This window comes from Asparagus officinalis, chromosome 1 (genome assembly GCF_001876935.1).
Source record: "Asparagus officinalis chromosome 1, Aspof.V1, whole genome shotgun sequence".
NCBI classification, from domain to species: domain Eukaryota; kingdom Viridiplantae; phylum Streptophyta; class Magnoliopsida; order Asparagales; family Asparagaceae; genus Asparagus; species Asparagus officinalis.
In genome coordinates, this window is record NC_033794.1 from 29,827,651 (window position 1) to 29,841,442 (window position 13,792).

The 13,792-nt window shown below is 41.0% G+C and overlaps 1 long non-coding RNA gene across 2 annotated transcripts; it reads right to left on the minus strand.

The window, feature by feature from the left end:
- Window positions 5,977–8,874, minus strand: LOC109822207. 2 transcript variants are annotated; one of them, XR_002242053.1, is made up of 2 exons: window positions 8,551–8,874; window positions 5,977–6,456 (listed from the first exon to the last, which is right to left on the minus strand). It is a non-coding gene; the product is annotated as an uncharacterized LOC109822207 (long non-coding RNA). The 2 variants fall into 2 exon arrangements; XR_002242054.1 differs by lacking the exon at window positions 8,551–8,874 and adding an exon at window positions 6,535–6,773.

The window sequence follows — 13,792 nt, forward strand, 5'->3', positions numbered from 1 at the left end:
AAGAACTAATGAACAGCCGATAGGGTGCTCTGGTAACAACACCGACGAGTTGTACTATCGGGCTGGGGGTAAGTCTCGAAAGAGAAATACCCTAAAAATGGACTCTCACTGTCGTTGTGAGAGGTTAATCAGGGTAGTACTATAATGTAGCTGCCCTAAGACCGCTCCTCAGAAGGTCTATGTATTCGAAAGGATCTCCACAGAAGCGTCCAAACTTAAATCAAGGCCCTTCCACAAAATAGGATCAACCAGTCAAGCTGACAAATTCTCAGAGGTCACTATCAACATGACCGATAAAGAGAAGTCAACTTCCAGTCCCGATCCTTTCCCCGGAGCATCTCAGCATCTCACTTGGCTACAATCTAGGACTATCAAACCTAGACTGATAGAGGATGATCTTCGGATGATGAGACATCAGATACATGCTCTGTAATTAGCTCTGATAACACCGTGTCTAGTATGGGGAATCTCGAGAAGCATCCACGATCACTACTAAGCAGATGGCTCAGGTCCTTCAAGATGCCTTGGCCAAATAGAAGGAGGATTTCAAAATCGAGATGGAGATGGACGTACAACGGGTTAAGGATTTACATGCCCAGCACCTCCAAGAGTTGTCAAATCAGCACGGTGAATCTAGTCGTTGCCACACTACCAATCAGGTAGATAGCGACTTAGAAGTGGAGGAGAATATCAATGTCGATACCCCTCCTAATGATAAAAATGCTGGGGATGGCTCTAACACTGGGGGTGCCCCCATAAATAATACCAACACTAGGGGTGGCCTCACCATTCCTCCTCAAAGTCGCCTGAAGAAAGATGTAGGTGAATATCTAAAAATGAAGGACCTTGAGAGCAAGATCAACGGTTTGATGTCTGCTCAAGAGGTAAAGAAGACCAACATTCTATGTCCTTATCCGAGGAGTGTGAATCGATTCCGTATCCAACAAAGTACAACCTAATTTACTATAGGCATAAAAAATTGCCTATAGATCATCACACAGAGCTCAAGATGGGGAGAAGGTGATAAACGTCACCATCTAAGTTGCAGAGGAAACCATCCAAAGATCAAAAGAAACAGTCTTGCTATCTCGCACGCGAGATAGTGTTGACTATCTAGTACGCGAGATAGTGATGACTGTCTCACAAGCAAAACAGTTCTGAAGGGTTCAAAACCGCTAAAGCAAATGCATGACACGTGGCTATTAACTGTTAAAGAACGTGGAAGACGTTGTGGGTGAGAATCACGTCGATAACTACCAAAATAACTGAGTTTAAAATATGGGAGAGCGGTTACAGAAGAAACTACTGGGTAGTTCAGGCTTTCCGAGACAGTCATGGCTGGCACAACTGTCTCGGCCGCCGAGACAGTCCCAACTGTCTCGCAAGCACAAATCCCCCATGACATTTTATTTTCAGTTAAACTTTTCTAGGGGTTATAAATACCCCCTTGGACCATTACTGATAGAGACCCGGGCACAGAGAGCAAATAGAGCAGAAAGACTTGAGCTTTTGGTGAATTTGAGAAAGAGAGTGAGTCTTCACAAACTTTAAAAAGGCTTTTGGTGATTCCTTGAGATCTAAGCTTTAACTTGATCTTAAGAAGAGTGTTCATCTTACTTCGATAAGATATTCACTGATTTCATTCTTGCTTCTAAACGAAGGAAGAATATCCAAAGCCTTCACGATTCAATCAGAACCTGTGATTTGGTGGTCCATGGGCTAACGCACCCCCGGCACAGGCAAAGTCGCTACAAAATCAGAAGTCAATAAATGATTCTTGTGTTATTTTCTAAGAAATTATAGTTTTGTTTATTTTGTTGTGTAATTCATTATAAACGACTGAAGTTTTATGGATTTCATAATGAAGATAATTTCTGACGAAAATAAACTGGCGACCACAGTGCGAGCCAACGGTTGCACTGTCGAGACCGTCGTGTCGCAGCCGATCAAGATACCAATTAAAACCACGATCGAGTACGAATTTGACTAAGCGAAGTTTGAGGAGTATTTTTCGTCCTCATCTCCAAAATATTTATCGCCTCACAAATATAGGAAGATTTCGTCTTCTAAGAAGGTTTTCAAGTTTTTGACGCCATCGAATGCTACGGGTGAAGACTCTCGCCTGATTGTGTAGGCGTCAAAAATTGCCTATGAGTTTCCACATGTAGCTTAAGACAAAGAGAACATAATGAGCGTCATCATCCTAGTCAAAGAAGATTATCAAACGCTGATAAGACGCATGAAGCAAATCGGTAAAACGCATAAGTCAACAAAGTGATGAAACATGCATAAAAAAGGGAAAACAAGCAAACCGAAGGAGATACAAATAGCCAAAAGGGTCAAAAAACACAACTATAGGCCAGGAGAATCGCACGCATGCGAGTCACTAAATGGTGGTTCGCACGCATGCGAGTCACCAAATGGTGACTCTCACCTGCGCGAGTCACCAAATGGTGACTCGCACCTGCGCGAGTCACCACTCACCTGCGCGAGTCACCAAATGGTGACTCGCACCTGCGCGAGTCACCAAATGGTGACTCACACAACTCTAAGCCACCACGACTATTTGGGCCTCCCAAACTCCCAAAACACGGTTTTTGATATTTTATTAGAATTATTTCGTCCCAGGACCTCCCTAATTATTCTGAAGCTATCCTTAAGTGCGCCTGGGCGGTTATCAACTGCAGATAACGTTAAAACACTTGATCTTATCTGAAAACATGGCGACAAAAGCCTATAAATAGAAGCCTTGGGTCTTCAGTTGAGAGGATCTGAAATTTGAGGGCGAGGTGCTGTCAAATTGAGCAGTAAACAACGAATTTCAGAGGAGAATTGGCAGGTCTTGGCGAACTTTTTCATAAAGAAAAAGCCTTCGAAAGATTTGTGATTCTCTCCCCCTCTTTCCTCTGGATCAAACCTAGTTTTGATCTCGAGAAGAGCCACAATCTCGCTTGGTCGTGATTATCACTGCTGCGATTGTTTCCTTCATGAAACAAGAGCATAATTACATTTGTCAACCGAATCTGATCCTCAGTGGTCCACGGACTAACGCATCCCCAGTACAGGCAAAGATCCCGCACAAAGCAACAGGAGATAAACTACTACTGCGTTTTGTTTCATAAAGTTGTAATCTTTACTTTTCTCATTGTAAAGAGATCTTATAAAAAGATCAACTTGAACTTGTAATCGATAAACAGTGTAACAGGTTCGAAAGCAATGGAAACGACAACTTTTGACAAAAATAAACTGGCGACAATAGTGAGAGCCGACGGCCTTTCTGTGAAGATTGTGGTGTCACAACTAAGGATTCTCATCTCGGTTGACAAAGAGGTCGAATACGAGTTCGACCAACAGAAGTATGAAGAGTATATGTCTTCCTCCTCCAGATTATCTTCTCCTCAAAAGAGTAAGAAAATCTCTTCCACAAGGAAAGTTCGATAGTCTTCAGATTTGAAGACCCAAGATGATGACCTCTGCCCCATCATTACTGCAGTTACATCTCCCAATGCTCTTATGATGCCTGAAGAAGTGGGATCTTCAGATCTGATTCCCTCCTTGGTCAAGGAGCTTACTGCTGAAAGCGTGCTAACTCTATCCAAGAGGGCATGTCAAAGACAACGTCAACGCCTTACACGCCAACTCACTAAGGCTTTGGAACCAGTTGACGTGATCCTTTATGAGGCGGACCTGAGGTTTAGGAACCGCCAAACACCACGACAGCAAGCGAGTATCTTTTCCTTCAAACCAGCAACGGATGAGTGGGTCCGCGTCAAAAGGACCCGTTCAACCCTTGAGGAACGCATTCAGAAATGCCGCGCATTGCTCGTGCATGCAAGAATCCTTATGCAAGAAGCCAAGAAACTACAGAAAGAAGAGGTGGCCCAAAAACCACCAAAACTACGCAAAGTATGGAGGAAAAAGGGCAAAAAGACACCTGAAATAGTCGAAAAAAAAGAATTTACCATGTACTGACTCGGCCAACATTGAGTCATCACCTACTGACTCGGTCAAGGCCGAGTCATCACCTACTGACTCGGCCAAGGCCGAGTCACCATTTACCATGACCGAGTCACCAAATGGTGGCTCGCGCCACCTCCGAGCCACCGAGCCCTATTTTCCTCCTATTTCAACTCCTATAGTCCTTTTTGAGCCTTCAATGCCCCTTGTTCCCATCACAACAAGTTCCACACCTCCCTTGAAGCTTCATGATAGCCTGGACTTATCCATATTCAAAATGAAGATTACAGATCGTCTTGATCATTTGCACGAAGACCGAGGCAAAACTCTAATTAAAGAACGCTTGGGTCCGACAAGTGAATCCCAAACTACTCGTCAGACTTAGGGTAGTACGCGTCTTTCCAACAAGTCAAAGGCCTCTCATGTCAAGAAAGTACCTTTCACCGCTTGCCTTGGATTGCAAGTTGAAGTCCAAGAGTCCGCTAGAGCCTCGTGCTCACAAAGGCGTGATTCTGAACGAGTGACTCTTGAGAATGCTAATGAAGCATTATATCCTCAAAAAGAAGCGTATTCGTCAGAAGACGACCACGTTAAACCGGGAAAATCATACCCACACACGATAGGTTGCTTCGATGATCACATCGATAAGTTGTACTATCAGGCTGGGGGTACACACAAATCTCAAAAGAGAAATACACAGGAAATGAATTCCCACTATCCATGTACCAAGCTCATTAAGGCAGTATTATCAGAATGTAACTGCCTCAAAACCACTCCACAAAGGGTCTCAGTTTTTGAAAGACTTTCTACCAAAACGTCAAGGACCATGTCAAGGCGTTTCCTTAAAAGAAGGCCGTTTGTTCAAGACGATGAATTTCCAGAAGTGTCCACCAACATGACTTGTAAAGAGAAGGTGACACGACATGACGCTTCAGTCCTGAACTATTTGCAGAAGTATCACAGCGCATGACTTGGCTACAGTCTGGAACTGTCAGACCTAGACCCAGGAGGTCACGGTCCTCAGAAGATGAAACTTCAGATTCTTGCTCTGCGCTGGCTTCTGATGATACGAAATCTAGTGTGGGACAATCCTATGAGTCATTTATGATCAGCACAGAACAAATGACTAAAATTCTAGAGGATGCTCTAGCCAAGCAAAAAGAGAACTTTAAATTTGAAATGGAGATGGCTATGCAGGAGATGAGAGATATGCACCGCCAACAAATTGTGGCACTGACAAATCAGCAAGGAGAGTCCAACCGACGTAATAATCCCAACCAAGTTGATAGTGATCAAGAAGTAGACGAGAATATCAACATCGATAAACCTCTTGTTGACAACAATACTGGGGTTGGTCCCTCGGGTAATAACAATGCAAAAGAGGACTATGTCATTTCCCTTAGAGATGTTAAATGAGTGGGTATGGGTTTAAATGGGCGGGCCATAAATGGGCGGGCATGTTTTGCCCATTTACCCATTTATGGCCCATTTAACATTATTTAAATGGGCGGGTTTTTACCCGCCCATTTAATAAACGGGTCGCCCATTTGCCCATTTAACTATAGTACATATATATGTATAATACTTTTGGGGTGTTTTTTGTAAACTTTTAAAAGGTTTTTTGTAAACTATTGCGGGCTTTTTGCAAACTTTTTGGGAGCTTTTTGCAAACTTGTTGGGGCTTTTGATAAAATACTAACAAAGATAGGAACATAAACAAAGATAAACAAATGCAGAAAAATTCATGATTAAACCATTTACAAGCCTGGATAAAAGTACAGACCTCACACATTTGCAAAATTAACCTCAAATTTCCAAAGCAAAAACCAAAAGATCAATAACAACAAAATTGCGAGTATATTTAAATGAATTAAGATAGAAAAAAAAAGGTATGCAAGGATCTGTATAATATCAATAACTTGATATAAATGCCATCATAACTATCAGCAACACGATCACGATTAGTAAGGACAATCTACTTAATTACTTGATAAACTAGAAGAGTGGTAAGTTCGTCTATAAACAAAATAGTAGCACAACCATAGTCTACTTATTTCCCATCTTTCAAATGTTCAGGCATGAACAGGATCATGACAGAAGAAAGAAAAGACCAGGAAACAAAGATCAAAAGAGAGGGATTTTACGAGAAAGTAAATCTTAGCCCCCAAATTGACAATGCTGCGACTGACAATAATCACAACGCAAGGAAACAGTATAAACATTACAGAATCAACCAAAATCAACCAAAATAACTACAGTTATAGACGTACTACTAGCTCACAAATTCAAGGTTCTCTGCAGCATCAGCAACAACTGCTTCGGCAGCAGCAGCTTCAGCAACTTCAGCAGCAGCGCTTGCTTTCTCGTCAGAATTCATCTGTGCCATTTATTGAACAAATTCAAGGTTCTCTGCAGCATCAACAGTCAGTTAACCAGTATATGCCAGAGTTGGAGCAATTTTTGAAACTTCAGTTAGAGGAGCAACATCATCTTCAACAGCTGCAGCAGTAACAAGAATTGCATCAGCAACAACAGCAACTTCAGCTCCAAATGCAACTAAAAATCATGAAACTTTACTTGGTTAATTGTTCAATTTTCGAACATTTGCTGCAGCAGCAGTTGAATGACCCTGTTTATCAACTTAGTTAAGTGTTACGCGGCATGAGTCATAAGAACATTTCATATATAAACTATTAATGAGATTGCTAAGTCAAACTATCAAATTAAACAATTAACCAAGTAAAGTTCATGAACCATGGGAACTGTATTAATATATAAAGAACTTAATATTTGTAATCTCATGATTTAAGGCTGTGTTTGGGAATGCTGATTTGGGCTTGGATTTGAAATTCTGGGTATTTCAAATCCAAATTTCACGTTTGGGCTCAACTTTAGGCCATGATTTCTAAAAGGAGAAAAGTCATTAACTTTGTTTGATGAAATTGGTGAATGAGAATAGTAGTTGCCGCATTGCTGACTGCTTCAGTAGCTAGGACATCAGAATTCATTTCCACTTCTGAACTGTTGATAAAAGGAATATTTTGAGATTGGTTCTCTTATCAGTAGTATTGTTGAGTCTTATGCTTGATTGTTGTTAAAGCATGATTCATGTATGTAACAACCATTTCTTTGCTCTTGTAATCTCGGAAGATTAACTTAAGCTCATCTTTGTATTTTTTACAGGTTTTCTGGTGTCTGATTCTATATGTGGATACTGAGGAAAGTGCATTACAGTTTCTACTGTTATCAGAAACCTGAACACATGCAACTCGTGTTACTTCTAAATCATCAGGGAATCACTGTTCTCGCTGTGCTTCCATAGATTTTCTTTTCTTTTCTTTTTTCTCTGAGAGGTGATCTTGTAATACCGAAATATTGTCAACATTTTACTGTAACTATTTATGCATGTAATCAAGTTTATTTCCCCATCACATTTCGCTTACTCTCTATATCAGGTTCCTCTTGACTGTTTGTGTCTGGTTAGTAGCATAAAATTACATGTTTTGATCTTCATATACTGTTGTATATGTTTGTCTGTTTTGTTTTTTTTAATAGCAAATAGAGGTGTTCATTATTTAATAAAAACTATTATTTATAATGGTTACTGCAGTTGGTATTGGTGAGTTTATATGGATGAGTTTTGGATATTTTGAAAATTAAGGTTCCAAACAGCTTTTTTTTTAATTTCATTTCTTTATTGGATGTCTGCAAGTGATAAGAACTGAAATCAACATGAACTTATTTAGAAAACTAATGCATCATCATTTTCATCAATTTTAAATTCAATTTCATGTATAATAAAGTTTCCAAACACTAGATTTTGAAATCAAAGATTTCAAATCCTTTCATTTAATAAAGATACCCAAACAAAAGATTTCTTAAATCATGGATTTCAAATCCTAAATTTAAAATCCCTTGATTTTAAATCAACTTTCTAAATCCAAATTCAAGTTTCCAAACACAGCCTAAGGGAAACCCTTCTTGGTATTTGTACGTGTAGTGTAAAAGTGAGGCAAAAGCTCAAAAATTTTGCTTACTCATATACTAATTAATTGTAGGATTAGTTGAACATACAGTTGATTTTTTTTTCTAATTGATCAATTAATATTCCTGAAATCTATAAATCTCAGTATTCACACTTTAAATCATGAAACAGAGACAACATGTCTCTCTCAGTTTCATTGTTAAAAACTTTCTAGGAATATGACCCATCAAACTATAAAAATTTCCCCAATCAAATACTAAATGATAAAATTCTAAATTGTTTTACCATACAAAACACAGGCAAAGGATAATAAAAAGAAAATCAAATTTTTAACTGAAAGCTATCGAAAGTAAAAAAAAGAAAAAGCAAGTTAGTATTTTAAAAGAAAATCAAATTTTCTCTCAGCGGATTTGCTCATAATTCAACAACATATTCAAGAATTCGCCGTCTTTTTCGAATTTATCCGAACAAAACCGTTAAGATTCCGTCAAAAGATCCTAACTCAGAAAATTCGCCGTCTTTTTCGAATTTATCCGAACAAAACCGTTAAGATTCCGTCAAAAGATCCTAACTCAGAATAAATCATCACCAAATCCAACAGAATTTACCTCAATCAACGGCGAAAAGAACGGCGGAGAGCTCTCTCTGAGAAAAACCCTAGCTACTAGATGAAGACGGAGGCGGCGCAGATCACTAGGAAGTAGCAAGTTCTTGACTCCTTCAAATGTCGTTGCTGGATCTTCGAAGCCATCGGATTGTGATCTCCAACAAAGCTGCAGATTTTAGGGTTGAGGCGGCGGAGGAGGAGGCGGTTGAGACGGCAGAGGAGGAGGCGGATGAGGGATTGGGGTCGGGATTGCGCCGTTGCGGATTGGGGACGACTGGACGAGATTGGGGTTTTAGGGTTTCGGTTTGGGCAATAAGGGCGGGCGGGCAAATGGGTTATTATAGACCGCCCATTTAGCACCCATTTAGTATTATTGAAAATACACCCGCCCGATTAGGTCCATTTAACTAAATGGGTGGGTTTTGGGCGGGCTAGTTAATGGGTGGGCCGGGTGGGTAAATGGGTATGGGTTAAAATTGACATCCCTAATTTCCCTGTAGGATCACTCAAAGAAAGATGCGAGTGAAGGACTCAAGATGAAAGACCCCGAAAGCAAGATTAATGCTTTAATATCTGCTCAAGAGGTAAAGAAGACCGGTATTCCACGTTCTTATCCGAGGGAATGAGAATCAAATCCGTATCCGGCAAAGTTCAACCTGATTAACTTTACGCCATTCGACGGAAGAGGTTCACCCACCCAACACTTGATTTATTTTAAGTCTCACCTAGGGATCATTTCAGGCAATGAACCTCTGATGGTACGATCATTTGTGGGAACTCTTCGCGCAGCTGCCTTTGATTGGTACCGCCGACTCAAGCCAGGAAGTATCAATAGCTGGGATGATATGGAGATTAAGTTCCTCACCAACTTCTTCGATGATGACACTGAAGTCTCGATTGGAACACTCTTTGATGAGAAGCAGAAAGACGGAGAACTAGTTGAGAACTTCGTTAAGCGTTTCCGAAATAAGACGATGAACTGTCAAGATCCGGTCACAGAATAATTTATTCTACAAACGTGACACAACAACCTTTCCTTGGACATATTAGAAGTTATGGGCATGACACCATCCAAAACATGGAAAGAGTTGAAGGTACGACGGGAGCAAGCTGAACGCTTCCTTAAGAGGAAGAAAGCTGAAAGGGGTCAGTCGACCAATAATGCCCCAAAACAGAACTTCACCCCTCGTGGTAAAGGTAAGACGCAGTCAAATGCAGCGGAAGCAAATCAGACATTCCAATTACAACCCCAACAGTAGCCACAATAACAAATGCCAAAGCAATAAACACCTCGATGGCAATAACGGCCTCCAAGACAACAAAAGACTACTGAGCCAAAGTTCCCAAAAGAGTATTCTTTCAAGGAAGATGAGGTTCCTGGTATCTTCAAATACTTGTTGGAGAATGATAAAATTAAACTACCCCCAATAACTGATCATGAGGGGGTTAACAAGACTACAGATCCGCAATACTGTGTGTTCCACAGGACAGTCCACCATCTCACAAAGACGTGCTATGCTATCAAAGATAAAATTCAAACCCTAATTGATGTGGGTATTATCACTCCAAAGTAGCCCAAAGAAAAGAAGGTGGGTGCAAATGCAATTTCTATCAGCTTTGGCTCGGTTCCTATGTCATGGTTCCAACCAGAGCCTATGCCAAAAGTAAAGGTGAAAACTATTAACGATGATCCCATGGTTCCAACCAGAGCCTATGCCAAAAGTAAAGGTGAAAACTATTAACGATGATCCTCATGGACAACGCCAGAAGGGACTTGTAGCCTATGCCAAAAGTAAAGGTGAAAACTATTAACGATGATCCTCATGGACAACGCCAGAAGGGACTTGTACAACACACGGCTCCTAATGGTAAAATTCTTTAGGTCCATCCAGATTTGCTCAATGATGAGAAATGGGCATGTTCCTCATCTAAGAAGAAGTCCAAAAGTTGGGGAAAATTCTGTTGTCCTGCTACATCAATTCCTGAAAAAGATGATGATGGCATTTCTACTTTATCACTTTCTGAGGACGAACAAGAAGTTTTCGCTACTAGGGGTGGGAACGAGTACCACTACAAGTATCCTGGAGCCTCCGACCCAAATGCTAAAACGTTGAATGAGCTAGGGGTGACTACAACTCCCCCTGCACCTACAGGGAAATCCCAGAAACAACCAGCTAATAAGCAAAAAGGAAAAGAACCCCAACACCAGGAGGTTCAAAACCCAAAGCAGGCTCGATTCAATCGTCCGATTGGGAGAGATAAACTGGGGAGTTCAAGCACACAATACTGCTTCGACGTTATGACTCAGCTAGCCAACATCCCAGCGAGAATAACCCTGTACAAATTGGTACGCCTCTCTAAAGATACGAGGGAAGCCTTGCAAGAAGCCTTGGCTGATACCGACGTATTCCTCACTCACATCAAACCAGTTCCCAAAGATCCGAAATTACCAATTCAATACTACGATTTGACGACCAAGCAGTTCCCTTGCATAACATTCACCAAAGATGACATGCAAGGCAGAAACTCAAAACACGATAGGCCTTTGTACTTCACTGGATACATAGGCTCCAGCGTTGTCAACCAGATCCAACTCGATCTGGGTTCCGCTATCAGCATCATGCCACTCCGACTGATGTACAATCTTAGGATCACTACAAGCAGGTTATCTTCGACAGGCACCGTCATCTAGGGATTCAATACCAACGGGTCCAGACCATTAGGCAAAATTCGGATAAAATGCCAACTTGGAGATTTAAAATCCGAAGTCACGTGCTACGTGATCGATACTGAAACCTCCTATAATTTACTATTGGGTCGACCCTGGATCCATAGTAATTTTATAGTCCCCTCCACTCTTCATTAGTGTCTAAAATATGTAGACGCTAATTATAAGATAAGGACGGTGATCGCGGATAAGTAACCGTTTAAGAGGTTAGAAAATTATTTTACTAACTCCCTTCTGTATGGTGCTGAATCCGACACTGAATCATCGGCCCAAGACACGGACAACAGAGAGGAAGCTAATACCGAAGCTAGGCTTGATTACAATGGCGGTTTTGTACTGAATGAGATTGTACCCTTTGTAATCAGTCCAGACAACGGTGAATCGTCAGACAATAGTTGTAATTGGAAACTTGCCAAAGAAGTAATAAACGATTACTTAGAGTACTCTTTGTGTCTAGATGATGTAATGCAGGAATTATACGAGAACCCTGACATACACATGCCGCTTCGGTCATCCTGCTTAACATCAAAGCATGTCCAAGGCTCATTCGGAACAACCCTCGTCATTCTTGCCAAGGCAGTGTGTGGAAAGGATTTAGTTTTTGGCAAAGGGAAGACGTTCCTATCGTCAAATCCATTTTTGAAGGAAAATAATGATGAAGAGAAACCCGGACCTCATCTCTCCAAGTATAGTTAACAATCGCGTGATTTAATAAAGAAATGGGGATATAATTTCACACTTGAAGAAGGTCTCTGTTTTGGTCGAGGCCCACGAGTCCCACCTCGTTCGTCCTATGTACCGAAAGGAAAACCCGATAATTACTATAGCTATAAAAGGGGCCTAGGCTATGCTTCTTCATCCGATGAAGAATGTTGCTGGCAAGTCATCGATCAATTAACAAATAAGGATGGATACTCATCCGATTCTTCCGATTAGGACTCCGATGTTAGCCTTGGAAAAATATTCAAAAGCTTGATGTCGAATATGGACACGGTCGATCCTGCCACGATAGAGGAAGACGATCAATTGCTAACTTGGGAAAACCGGTGGATTCATCACCTGAATATTCAGTATGGGGATCGTTTCGAGCAAAGGGAACCACCCACCGAAGACAAAGTAATCCAGGTAAACATGGGAGACAAAGAAAATCCAAAATCCATATTCGTCAGTGATAGTCTTCCACTAGACGAGAAGGAAAATTGATTGCCATCATTAGGTAGTACATAGACGTCTTCACTTGGAACTACGATGATATGCCAGGACTTGATCCAAATGTGGCGATGCACTGTCTCAACATCAAATTGGATGCTAAACCCGTCAAACAGGTGCAGAGACGATTTCGTCAACAGATTATGGAGGCAATTGAGAGAGAAGTTAAGAAATTGATTGACTCTAGCTTTATCAGAGAAGAGCAACATCTCAATTGGCTGGCGAATATCGTATTGGTCCTTAAAAAGAACGAGAAAATCAGGATCTGTATCGACTTCAGAGACTTGAACACCGCTTGCCCAAAGGATGATTTTCCTCTTCCAATCATGGATGTTATTGTCAATAACAAGTGCGGATTTGAGAGAATGTCCTTTATGGATGGATTTTCGGGTTACAATCAAATAAAGATGTACCCGGACAACGAAAAAACACACCGCATTCAGAACTCCTCTCGGGGTCTTCTACTACACGGTTATGCCTTGCGGATTGAAGAACGTAGGTACAACCTATCAACGAACGATGTCAATGATTTTCCAGAAACACCTCTGGAAAATCGTCGAATGTTATGTTGACGACCTAGTCGTGAAAAGTCGTAATAAAGATGATCATATCAAAGATTTGAGGACGATGTTCAATCTCATGCGCACTCACCAGTTAAAGATGAACCCCACTAAGTCTTTCCTCGGAATGTCCAGCGGTAAGTTTCTAGGATTCGTCATCACCATGAAAGGTATCTGTATTGATCCCGACAAAGTGAAAGCAATAAACAAATTACAACCCCTGAGAAACTTTAAAGAACTCAGAGGATTGCAAGGGCGACTAGCCTATATTCATCGTTTCATCTCGAATCTATCCGGGAAATACCAACCGTTTTCCAAACTCATCAAGAAGGGTGTGTCATTCATTTGGGATGACGTGTGTCAAAAGGTATTCGAAGATATCAAAGAATATCGGGCGAATCCTCCTATTCTCGTAGCACCGAAGTCAGATAAACCGTTCTTGATTTAAATTAAAGCGATGAACCACTCGTTAAGTGCTTTTCTCGCACAAGACGATGACAACAGTCACGAACAGGCCGTCTATTACTTAAGCCAAACTTTAATAGGTGCTGAATCTCGGTATCCAATGATTGAGAAAGAATGTCTCATTTTGGTATTCACCATCCAAAAGATGCGACACTATCTTGTTGGACAGACAATCTACGTTATTTCAAACGTTAACCCAGTTTGGGATTCATGACACAACCGGCCTCTATGAATTAGAGATTAGCAAAATGGGCCCTACTTCTGTCCCCATATGATTTGCA